Genomic DNA, 13028 nt, shown 5'->3' with positions numbered 1-13028 from the left:
TGGGGCCTCCCTGATACGAGGTTGGGAGGAGGGGCTCCATTCTGCAGGAGCTGAAGGACAGGGCATGGGGGGTAGGGGGAGTCCCTCCTGCTGATGTCCAGCAGGTCTCAGTCCCTGTAAACTTGAATTTTTCAGTGTTGCGAAGAGTGATGGGTTGTCTGTAGGCTGACCAGAGGGCTTGGCATGAAAAGGGTCCTCCATTTGTAGTTTAAAATGCCACTTTTCTTTTGCCTCCTTGTCCCAGTCTCTCTCAGCTGAGAACCCTGAGCCCTGAGCTCTGCTGGTGCCTCTGCCAGGGATGAGCTCTGTGCTTGGTGGGCTACTTCAGCTCTCCGAGCCTCAGTTTCCCTGTCACATGAGGTGAAGTCGTTTCTCTGAGAAGTGCTCCTGGACCCCTGTCAAGGTTTCCTCCCTTCTTTCGTGGTTTCCAAGGTACCGAATGTTACTGCATCACATCTGAGTCACCATGAGACTGGGGAAGCTGTTTGTCACAGATACGGAACTGGCTTACGGACAGGAAACACAGGGCAGAGATAAACAACTGCTTTCCCAGATAGGAAGCATAGAGGGTAGAGCTTTCTTCCATGGTGGTGTTGGAACTTGTTTGGTTTTGAAGTTTTCCTTAAATGACCTGGAAATGATCTTTCCAGGATGCATTGATTTCTGCTTGGATGCTTAAATGCAAGAGTCAACATGTGCAAAACCCAACTCGTCACTGCTCCTCCCAAACTGCTCCTCTCTCTCTCTCTCTCTCTTTCTCCCTCTCTCCCTCTCTCGATGGCATCACTGTCTTACATCTGCATGATTGTAATCCCCTCCTGCTTCCGTATTCTTTCTTCTGTTGCTGCTGTCACTTGGAAATATCTTTATTTTGCCTTTGCTCTTTACAAAAAGATTTATAATGGAAAATCCAAACTCATACAAAAGTAGAGAGAATAATGAACCCCTGGGTACCTGTCACCCAACTTCACAATTATCAACCCATGGCCTGCCTTGTTTCATCTACTCCTGCCCACTCTCCCCACCCTACCATGCGCCCAGATTATTTTAAAGCAAAGCCTAGACGAGATAACATATCATCATGCCTATAAATATAAGGATGCATTAAAATACATAACTGTAGACATTAGCCAGTCACAAAAAGACAAACACTGTATGATTCCACTTATAGGAGGTACTTAGAATACTCAAAATCATAGAGACAGAAAGTAGAATGGCAGGAGGGGAGGATGGGGAGTTAGTGTTTAATGGGTACAGAGTTTCAGTTTTACAAGATGAAGAGAGTTATGGAGATGGATGGTGGTGATGGTAGCACAATATTATGAATATATTTAATACCACTGAACTTTAAAAATAGTTAAGATGGTGAATTTTATATTCTGTATATTTTACCCAATAAAAAAATGGAAAAAATATATAACTATAAAGTCATTACCATACCTAAAAATAAAAAATTCCTTAATATCATCACATATGCAGTTAGTGTTCAAATTTCCTGAGTTAATTCATAATTTTATTTCTTTTAAATTTTATTTGATTCAGAATCCAAATAAGTTCTATATGTTACAATTGGGTTATAGTGTCTTTTAAGTCTTTTTTAATCTGTAGGTTACCCCCTCCTCTTATTTTTCCCCAGCTCTATATTTGTTGAAGAAACTGGGTTGTTCATCCTGTTTCCCACATCTGGACTTTGCTGATTGCATCCCATGGTATCATTTGATATGTTTATTTGTCCCCTGTGCTTCCTGTATATTATTAGTTAAATCTAGAGGCTTCATCAGATTTGATTTTTGAGTATTTTAAGAATACTTCAGAGGAGGTGGGGTGAACTTTTATCATGAGGCACAGAATTGTCTAATTGTCATGTTTCTTTTTGTTATTAGCTGCCATCAATCCATTATTTCGTCAGCGTTTGCACAATAATGATATTCTATCATAAAATAGTTTCTTAAAGATCTTATTGGCGTTATTCAACAGTTTATGAATTGGGCAGGATCTTATCTAGCAGATAGAAAGGAGCTCTGCGGAGGTGAACAAAACAGAAGGCCTTTACAGGCAGAAGGGAGAGAACTGGCTCTGGCAAGGTCACCTTCCTTTAGGGGACGGCAGGGGCCTATCAGGCAGATTGCCTCACTAGTTCTGACCAGGTAGTTCCTGACCGACTGGTTGAAGATTCCATTCATGGGAGAGGCTGAAACTGTAGTTGTTAAGTATTAAGTCTTGGTTTGGTGACGTGGGGCTTAGTGTTAAGTGACTCCATTTTGGGATGTTGTCTTAACTGAGAGAGCCTAACAGAGACCTGATCAAAATTTAGGGCCTTAGCACCACTCCCTGCTACTGCTCTGAAGTTCTTGCTGTTTTTGCTAATCTTGTGTGGGGTTCACAGGTCATGATGTCTTTTTGCAGAATCTCTGTGGTATTCATAGTTCATGACTTCAAGTTCACATTTTTGGTCATTTTCTTCATTCCTTTTCTGATGTTCCAGTCTTAGGAAAATCATTTGCTTGGTGGTTAGTGGCTGCAAACATGCATTTAAAGGTTTTGAGAGAATACAGTGCTCCAGGGAGACTGTAATGATTGTTATAAACAGCATAATTCCTAATATCTGGAGTGCACTTCAGAGCCAGAGTCCCCAAGACCCAAACCAGTCAACATCAAATAAGTCAAAGAAAGACCCTGTTGAAGGAGTCACTTTCTTAAGCCAAGTGACTTGTTCAGTAATCTTAAGTAGCTGGGCTTCAGCTTCCCCAGAAATATTAGTCTAGCTGTAGCAAGTGGTATTGGCCACAGTAGATACCTCCTAGCTCAGCTGAAAGGTAATCAAGGACTATCCTATTATCAAGAACAACTTTGGCCAAAGAGGCTTAGGATTTTTGTTTGGCAGCTATTGCTTTAGCAGTGGATTTTGCAATATCTTCAAGAGTTGAGGAGAGTTTCCTGATTATAGCCTCATTCCCACTCTCTCCTGAGCAAGGAAGTAGGGACCTGCCCAAGGAAGCGAATCCTGAATCATGAATGCCTTCTGGGACCCTTCTAACTCGATGATATAAATTCAGGGGAGTTGACCAACGAGGTGTTTCAGTTTGATTATGGGCAGTTTGGGGGCACAGGTGGATAACCTAAGAGGCTTTGCCAAGTGATATGTTAGACATCTAGGTATTCATAGGCTCAAGGGGAATGATAACCACCACAGTGTCATTTTTTTCCTTTGCTCTTTAGCTGGACTTGTTTAAAGAGTAACATCCTCTCATAAACTATTTGGATACCCTGAGGTACAGTTCATATAGGAAAGGCAGGATAAGTGCTTGGTTCTTTCCATTTATTTTCAATTTTAAAAATAATGAGTTAGTTCCCTAGCATTATCCAAAGGTGACTAATGAGATGATATTGTATCATTATGAACTCATGGATTTAAATAAATGTGATGTGTTTCAGTCCATTTCAGTTTTTATCTTTATTGATGCTCAAATGGTCCCATCTCTGGTTAATGGGAACCTCTTCAATTGGGCTCCCAGGTCCTTTTGATTTTGACCTCAGTAGTCTCTGCTAGCTTCCCTGCTTTCTAGAATGACAAGATGTTCCATTTTGTGCATTTCCTGCCTCACACCTGCAATCAGCCATTTCTCCAAGGGCTTGGGGTGAAAAGGGGCTTCAGTAGGCTCCTAGTTTAAAATGCTACTTATCTATTGTCTCCCTTTATTTTTAGTGGGAAATGGTATTTAGAGACCAGAGTCTGGGTACTAGGGGTTACATTATTTTTTAATATCATATTTGATACCTACAAACAGGATATATACCATATATATAATTATGAAGCATCATAATAAAATGGCTACTCATCAGCTACTGCCCATTTTAAGAATTGGAACGTTATCAACAACAGTTCATTGTGTAGGTCCCCCTCCTTTATCTTAGACTTCAGTTTCCCTGTAAGAGGGTGGATTGTGTATTTGTCATTCTCTTGCTTAAAAAAAGTTTTATCACATATGTATGTGTCCTTAAATATGCGTGTTTATTTTATAGGTTTTTTTTGAGCTTTATAAGAATGATATTGCAAAGTATGTTCTTCTGTGATCTGCCTTGATTTTACTCAAAGTAAATCAAAATAAATCTGAGAAATATCCTGTTGGTTTTTTAGCTGTAGTTCATTTATTTTCATTGTTGTATAATATTCCACTGTGTGACTATACCATAATAATTTTATCAATTCTCCTGTTTGTGGACATTTCAGTTGTCTCCAGTTTTTGCTACTACAAATATTTTGTGAAGATAATGCTGTTACAGGTATTCTTGTTCATGTCTCTGGTACACGTGGGCAAGAGTTTGCCTAAGGCAGTGGTTATCAAACATTTTAGTTTCAGTATCCCAAAGAACTTTTGTTTATATGAGTTATAGCTATAGATTTTACTATATTAGAAATTAAAACAGAAAAATATAACTGTATTATTTATTAATTCATTTAAAAATGGCAATAACAAACTCATTACATGTTAGCATAGATCCTATATTTTAAATGAAAAATCACTACATTTTCTAAGACAAATTAAGTAAGACGAGTAGCATTGTTTACATTTTTGCCAATCTCTTTAGTGTCTGGCTTAATAGAAGACAGCTGAATTTTCGTATCTGCTTCCGTGTTCAGTCTGTTGTTATATCATACATCATGCAGCCTCTCAAAAACTCCTCTGTATATTTGTGAGACAATAGAGAAAAAGTCAAGTAATGTCTTTCAAATATATTATGAAAATGGTTTTGACTTCATGGATTCCCCTGAAAAAGTCTCAGGGTCCCTGGACTACACTTTGAGAATTGCTGCTCTAGGGAATATTGGTCTAAGAGTGAAATTGCTGAGTCATAGGGTTACATGTGAACATATGCAAATGTTCAACTGTATAAATTAATGCCAAATTGTTTTCCAAAATGGTTGTGACCATGAGCACTTTCACCACTAGCATGTGAGAATTTGCATAGATTCGTATTTTCCCCAACACTTGATGTTATCAGGCATTCTATTTTTACCCATCTAATGAATGTGAAATGTGAAATGTGAATATTTCATTGTGGTTTATCTGTACCCAGTTTCTTCTCATTTTAATCCATCCTCCTCACACTGCTGGATTAATATTTCTGTGATGATATTTTGATCATGTTATGTTTGTTCCTCCTCAAAATGTTTCAAAGCCTTTTCCTTCTCTTTCTTGTTTTTTTCCTCAGAAGAACTAGGAAGAAGTGTATCATTCCTCCATTCAAGGCTCTTTCACCAAAGGCTGACTCAATCAGCTGAATCTTCTACATTGTTACTAGTACCATACATTCCAGGCAAATGGAAATACTTGCTGTTCTCAAATAGGAAATTTCCCCCTCCAAGTTTTTGCCCATAATATCCTTCTGCCTCGAATGCTCTCTCTATTCCATCTGCCTGCTGGAATCAAATCATCTCTGATGACATAGCTGAAATGCTGCTTCTCCCAAGAAGCCTGCCCACATCGTTCCCTCTTCTGAACCCCTGCCACACAGGCTTGTCTCTCTCTTACCCTTTTACCATGCCATCACGGATTCTAGTTAGGAGTGAATGTGTTTGTTGCCCACACTCATCCAGGAGCTCCTGGAAGTCAGAGCCCATGCACTTTTTTCTTTGTATTCCCCGCACCTCTAACATAAAATAGGTGCTAAAAATCTATTTGCTGACAGTACAAGGTGCTTTCTGTTAAGGACTTTTTTTTTTTTTTTTACGGCCAATCTATTAAATGAGGAAGCAGAGAGAAAGGGCTGTGGGAGCTCAGAAGAGGGAGGGGCCTAGGGCGGACAGGGAGGGCTTCCTGGAGCCAGCAGAACTTGGAGCGGGCTTGGGGAGATGGGGCTGTGGATGAGTGAAGTGGAGACACACTGAGCCTGGGGCCGTGGGGAGGAGAGATGCGGGCCTAAAGCACAAGGCTAAAGGATTTGGGACAGATTCCAATGCACAGAAGCTGTGCATCTTGGAACCAGTTCTCACTGCTGTCTGTCCGGCAAGGGGATGGCCTGGATGGAGCAGAGACCTGGGGACAGCAGGAGATGAAATGTAGGCTCAACATCTGGGGTGCGTCGCAGCTCTCACACCAGCTGCAAAGGACTGGATCCCCAGAAGCTCTGGTGGAGTACGGGGGTAACTCCGTTGGCCTTTAGAGGATAGCTGATCTCCGGGGTCCTTTGTGGGTCTGGGGAGTTTTGGAGATTTCAGAGGTGATCAAGGTCAACCCATGGGTGTAGCTGCACTTTCTTCCCTGCTGCGGTCCTCCTCCATCTCTTGATCTTGGAGTTCCTTCGCTCCCTGGTTCCTTGGCAGCTCGCTTTCTCCCCCAGGGTATCCACACTACTCGGGGCATCAGGCAGCCTCTCTCCTCTGCCCTTGGTCTCCTCCCATGTTTACCCAGGTACAGAGGGGCTGTTTGCTGGGACTTGGGTTTGGTCATGGGCTGGAATAACTAGTCAGGGGCCTGCCTAGGTCCTGTTCCAGCTCACTCACATGAAGGAGACTTCCCATAGCCCAGCCCAGTTCTCAGCACTGGGTTTGGGGCCAAGGCTGCATTTAAAAATCAGTGTAACAAAGCCATTCCTTTTCTAGTTATTGTCTGCGTTCTTTCTTCATTCAGGGACTCGAAGGAGATAGGTGGAGGCAGGGCAGGGTCTGGGCACAGTAATATCCAGTGGCACTTGGATTCACCCTGGTTTCTAATAGTCTCCCCTGACCCAGCAGGATAAACATGTTAGGTGCTTATTCAGGGGTCCCCAAATCTCTCTGAGGCCTTGGTCCCACTCTGCTGAGAAGAGATTTTGTATCATCATCATCAACACCACCATCACCACCACCATCATCGTTGTCCAACAGCTTCTGCTTACAGAGCACACCTGTGTGGACCAGGCTTTGTGTCCTGTGTTAGGTACCTTATGTGCAATAGTTTACTGAATTTTTGCATAACTTTACAGAGCGGGTATTATTCCTCCCGGAGAGAGATAGGTCAGGAAATGGAGGCTCAGAGTGGGGAAGTGACTTTCCTAAAGTCACACACCTGCTGCCTTGTGGAGTAGAAGGTAGAAGCTAGTGCTCCCTCCTCTTGGTGCAGGCCTGTTAGTGGCCAGAGCAGGGGGTCACTATCCCACGGCTCATGTGGTCCTGGGCTTTTTGAGAGATATTGAGGCAAAGGGCAGGTCCAGCTCACAGGGCCAAAGTTTATAGATTTAGCTGGCTCATCCAGACCCTCAGCCACCACAAAACTACTTACCCTCCCCTGTCTGCTTCCTTGAGTGGGCTTCTGGGGCCCACTGGATACTGAAGCAGGAAGGGAGGAAGTAGAGTCTGCAGGACCTGTGTGATCCAGGGCTCAGCACCTAGGCACCTGTGCCTCAGTTTCCTCTTCCAAAACTAATACCAGGACCAACTCTGCTGCTTTCTCAGGACTTTTGTGAGGAAGAAACAGTGCTAAACAGCAATTCATTTGATGCCTATATGTCAAGCGTTATGCCAGGCTCTGTACATTATCTCATTTAATCTTCACAGCAACCCTGAGCACTAGGTATTTTATTATCTCCATTTTACAGATGAAGAAACGGAGGCTTAGAGAGGCTGCATGACTTGCCCCAAATCTTTGATCTAAGAAGTAGTGGAGCTGGGGTTTGAACCCAGGTCTGTTTGGGCTGCTGTGAGTTTCATAATAGTAATGGTGCAGCGTGTGATAGCGTGGGGTGTGATTTCTCATGAACATGGGCTCTGGGCCATACTGGTTTGCAAAGAGCCAGGCTGTGTACAGGAGACAGACCAGGGTGGGTCAGACCAGCTGGTGATGTTTCATTTGCCAAAAGATATGACAGAGAAGAGTAAAGAGGAGTGGGTTCTCAGGAGGGATGTTGGATGGTGGCAGAGGCAATGCACAGCCAACAGCCATTGGGCACTTGCTCCATCCCAGGCTCTGGGCCAGCCTTTGAGGTCCCAGTAATGGAGCTGACTTGGTCTCACCCTCAGGGTACTCAACTGGGAGAGCATACATCCCAACAGACACCAGTCGTGTGCTGTGTTCTATCAGGATGCAGAGGTTGCATTCCAAAGAAATCCTGTGTTATAAAAAATGGAATTATAGAGACAATTGCTTCAATGGGGAGAAAGAGGTTAAGGCCTAGGTAGTTTCAGACTTGCCATAACAAAGTTATTTTTCCTTCAGGAATGTCAATAATAAAGGTGCTTTTACAGCTATAAGTGTATGGCTATAAAACCTGAACATCACCAAGCAAATCCAGCCTTAGATATTCCCCATGCTTTTGCTTAAGAGGAACAGCCTTTCTTTTTCTGTCACCCCAGCACTGTCCTAGGGCATATTTCTCTCTCCTTCCTTTACCTTGACCATCCACTGCTGGAGTAACAAAGGGCCAGGCCCCTCTAAGGAAGCATCCTAGAGACATCAGGGCACTGCCATCCCCCCACCCACCTCCTCCACTAGTTCCCCTGTAGCAGATTCTTCCTCTCCACTGTGTTATAACCAACCGTGATCTGCTCAGTGTAAATTGTGCTCTCTAATTAAAGGATCACATTATATTTAATTTGCATTTAAAAATCTCACCATAGGAGACATTCTTACCTGGTGTAAGAAGAGTGATGGGGCTATGTAAAGGCAGCATCATGTCATCATTAAGAGTAGGGCCTCTGGAGCCAGTCTTTGTGAGTTGAAATCCTAATTTTGTCACTTACGAGCTGTGTGACCTTGGGTAAGTCACTTAGTTCTCTGTGCTTCATCTCTGAAATGGGGAGAATCGTTGCTTCCACTTCATGTGGTCACGAGAATTCAAAGAGATAATGATTGTGAAGCCTTAGCACAGAGCCTGGCACATAGTGAGTGCTCAATAAATGTTAGCTAGTTCATAGTGCAGAGAGAGGGGGGTTCCATTGAACCCGGGGTGTGGGGCATGGGGGGCAAGGGAAGTCGCTGTGGAGGAGGGGAGACTGGAGCTAGACTTGAAGGGTGAGTGGGATTGGACAGGAGGATGAGGCAGAGGGGACAGAAAGACACAGCAAGGCTCTTCGGAGGCCCTCAGACAAGTCTGGACTGATCAAGGCCATGGTTTCTGCCTAACACCAGCTGCTGTAACAGACAAAACTCTAAAAAGTCAATGGCAAGAGGTGGGAGATATGGGGATGTATGTATATGTATAGCTGATTCACTTTGTTATACAGCAGAAACTAACACACCATTGTAAAGCAATTATACTCCAATAAAGATGTTAAAAAAAAAAAAAGGAAATGGCTTAACATAACAGGTATTAGTTTCTTTCTCACATAAAGTTCAGTCAGTGACAGTGGGGGAGTAGGGGTACTCTGAGCCTCACCATTATTAATCCAGGCTAACAACCTTCCCTGAGGCTCTACAATCTTCCTTGTGGCTTCCAAGGTCACCCTGGGCATATACTTCCAGCTGGCAGATGGGGGAAAAGCGTGTAGAGGATCATGCAGGAAGTTTTTATGGGCCAAGCTTGGAAGTGGCACACATCACTTCCTCTTACATTTCATTGGCTAGAACTTCACACACGGACACATCTAGCTGCAAGGGAGTTTGGGTAATATAGTCTAGATGTGTTCCCAGAAGGAAGGCAAAATGGATTTGGTGACTAGCTATCTGGTCTCTGCCCCAGGTTCTGGGTGTTAAGAGGTGACCCCACCCAGATGAGCAGGGGTCAATGGTGAGGACTTAGGTGAGGAGCCAATGCGATGGATCTTGATTTGAAGACAGTGGGGAGCCATTGGAGGGAGGTCATCAGGGCAGCAATGTGGTCAGAAAGTGCCAGAGGATTACTTGGCTCACTCCACTGCAACGTGGAAGGATGTGGGAGGGTGAGGAGGACAGGTTCAATGTAGAAGACTAGTGAGGAGCTGTTGCAGGGATCTAGGCAGGAGTCGACGAGGCCAGCACTCAGCCATGGCCATGGGGATGGGAAAGAGGGGTGGCTTTGCAAGAGTTCACCAGGCGATTGTTACTTAGAAGACACCTGTTATTCTATGATCCTAGTGCTCAGAGCTATGGAGAATATAAGGGAAATGAACCAGGCCTTATCTGTTGGGAACCTATACTCCGTTTACAGACACGAAACTGACAAAGATTTTTTTTTTTTAATTTGTTGTATTTTTAAAATTAATTAATTAGTTTATTTTTGGCTGTGTTGGGTCTTCGTTTCTGTGCGAGGGCTTTCTCTAGTTGCGGCGAGCAGGGGCCACTCTTCATCACGGTGCGCGGGCCTCTCACTGTCGCGGCCTCTCTTGTTGCAGAGCACAGGCTCCAGACGTGCAGGCTCAGTAGTTGTGGCTCACAGGCCTAGTTGCTCCGCAGCATGTGGGATCTTCTTAGACCAGGGCTCGAACCCATGTCCCCTGCATTGGCAGGCAGATTCTCAACCACTGCGCCACCCGGGAAGCCCTACTGTTGTTTTTTATTTATCCATTTGCTCATCCAATATGTGACTAGGAGTCAGAAGACATGATGTCTAGTCCCAGCCCTGGAACCTAGCTCTGTGACCTTGGGCCCCACTTAACCTCTTTGAGCCTCAGGGTTTTTATCTGTCAAACAGTAAAGAGTGCTTCCTCTTACCACCCCCAATCATCCAATCATGGTTGTTTTTTAAAAAATAAATTTATTTATTTATTTATTTATGGTTGTGTTGGGTCTTTGTTGCCGCGAGCGGGCTTTCTCTAGTTGCGGTGAGCAGGGGCTACTCTTCGTTGCGGTGTGTGGACTTCTCATTGCGGTGGCTTCTCTTGTTGTAGAGCATGGGCTCTAGGTGCACGGGCTTCAGTAGGCTCAGTAGTTGCAGCACGCAGGCTCAGTAGTTGTGGCACGTAGGCTCTAGAGCGCAGGCTTAGTAGTTGTGGCCCATGGGCTTAGTTGCTCCATGGCATGTGAGCCTGTGTCCCCTGCATTGGCAGGCGGATTCCTAACCATTGCGCCACCAGGGAAGTCCCCATGGTTGTTTTTAAGACCAAATAGGATAACGTGAAAATGGAAAATTGACTATACTGTGCTATACAATGGAAAGCACTCACATAATTTTTTTTTTTTTTTGGTAATAGTCACCAGTAGGAGTAACTGCCTGATTCATAGCAATTCCTTTTTCTAGGAATAGTGTCTGTGCTATGTAATCCCACCCACCTGGTCAGAGGTGCATCCCTAACTCAGCTGGGCCAGTTGGAGGGCTTCTCTGGGATTTTTCAAACTGGAATGAAAGGAAGGAAATCTTAGGTCCCTTGTAAGAGTGGGAGTTGTTGGATGTGAGGCTTGGGAGGTGTAGGTTGTCACATTTCATGCCAGATGGGGGAAAGCATGCCTTTCTTGGATGGAATGAAGCTGATATGCAGAGAGAGGACGAGATGGGTAACAGAGAGACCTGGCAGCATTTGAGGCCCTGACTCCTGTGGTTCCTGAGGCCCAACTACACCTCAGTCATAAGGGACACCCTGTATCTTTCCCTTTTTTATCTTGGCAAGTTTCAACTGGGTTTCCAACACTTGTAACCCTGACAAATATTTTATTCACTGAACAAGTATTTATTAAACACCTATGCTACGTTAGCCACTGAGCTAGTTGCTAGTCAAATGGTATAAAAGATTGGTAAGGCCGTTTCACTACCGCCAAGCCCGTTCTGCCTGCCTTCTCTTTACTCCTTAGCAGGAAACTGCAGAGTCCATCTCCATCCCCTGCTTAGCCAGACCTCTGGGCAAAATCACAGAATCATAGAATCTTAGTCTCTCAGAGCTAAAGAATAATTAAACCTGAATTCTCACAGACTTTAGGGAAAACACTTGTTTTCCCTAAAGCCCTCCCGACTCATACCATGGGGGTGACTCTTCCACACTCCTCACTGGGACTTGGGATGGAGGTGGGAGTCAATGGATATTTCAAAGGGGTCCTCTCGCTTTTAGCCACCACTGCAAATTGGAATCAGTTTCAGCATTTATTTAAAAATAGAGTCCTGGGTCCCTGCTCAAACCATTCAAATCAGAATCTTTAGGGGCAGGACCTGGGGATCAGTATTTTCAAGAACTTCAGAAGTTTATCTCATGCAGTCAATCCCTAGGCCTTTGTGGTGGAGACCCATGGGTTCCTTCCTCTCCTCTTCTAAAGACAAGAGAAACTGGATGAGGGACCAAGGCACAAGACTCACAGGGGCAAGAGAAGGGCTCAGCTTGGGGGTAAATTGACTTGGGGGCAAATTGCTTCCTCTCTTTGAGCTTTGTTTCCTCATCTGTCAATCAGGATTGATGATAACTTTGGCCTACAGGGTTGTTATGAAGAATTTATTCCCTTCTCCAGTGGTTAGGGCTCTGCCCACATAGGAGAGTGAAGCCTCTAGGAGGGCAGGGCTTCAAACATTTTCCTTGTTCCCCCAAAGGATGAAGATGCAAATGGTGTCCTGTGGATGCTTGCTGACGGGCCCTCCCCTCCTCTCCATCTCCACAGCCATCAGGTGAGGCCTCCTCCTCTGCCCCCTGGGCTGTGGCCCAGCCTCCTTCTGGGTCTTGCCCATCCTTCCCAGGGCTCATGCAGGGAGGAAACCTGGTTCTTCCCAACGGCTCCTTCTAAAAAACTCCGCGCGATTGCCCAGGCACGCTGTCTGGGCCAACCACTTGCACCTGGGCCTCTATTGCTCAGGAGTTCTGGGTCGGTCCCCAGTGGGGCTAGTTGGGGTTTCCTCGTGGATTCTTCTGGTCTTTAATCTCAGTCCTCCAAAAGGGCTAGTGATGGATGACACAGCCTCTGGCTTGGATCTCAACTCCAGAGCTTCTTGAAGCCTGCTTTGTAACAGAGTGAGCTGAGAGGAGACACTTGGAATCTTGGGGTCAAATTCCTAGCAAGTTGTCTCTCTTTTTGGAGGTGCTCAGTTTCCTTGGGTGTCAAATGGGGGGGATGCCAGGGCTTGTCGTGTAGGATTCTGTGAAGGTTAGAGATACTGTAGACATAGTGCCTGGAAGAGAGAAGTTGCTCAGTGAATGGTAGCAAGTATTATTGCTTGGG

General features: G+C 44.6%; 1 long non-coding RNA gene across 1 annotated transcript in view; it reads left to right on the top strand.

The window, feature by feature from the left end:
- Nucleotides 1-13028, top strand: part of LOC130705540 (uncharacterized) — a 79586-nt gene that overhangs the window by 51919 nt on the left and 14639 nt on the right. The window contains exon 2 of the long non-coding RNA XR_009005822.1: nucleotides 12406-12480. This is a non-coding gene — a long non-coding RNA (uncharacterized LOC130705540). The remainder of the gene's footprint in view (nucleotides 1-12405; nucleotides 12481-13028) is intronic.

The sequence above is a fragment of the Balaenoptera acutorostrata genome, chromosome 1 (assembly GCF_949987535.1).
Source record: "Balaenoptera acutorostrata chromosome 1, mBalAcu1.1, whole genome shotgun sequence".
Taxonomy (NCBI): Eukaryota; Metazoa; Chordata; class Mammalia; order Artiodactyla; family Balaenopteridae; genus Balaenoptera; species Balaenoptera acutorostrata.
This window is presented reverse-complemented; position numbering and strand designations above follow the sequence as displayed.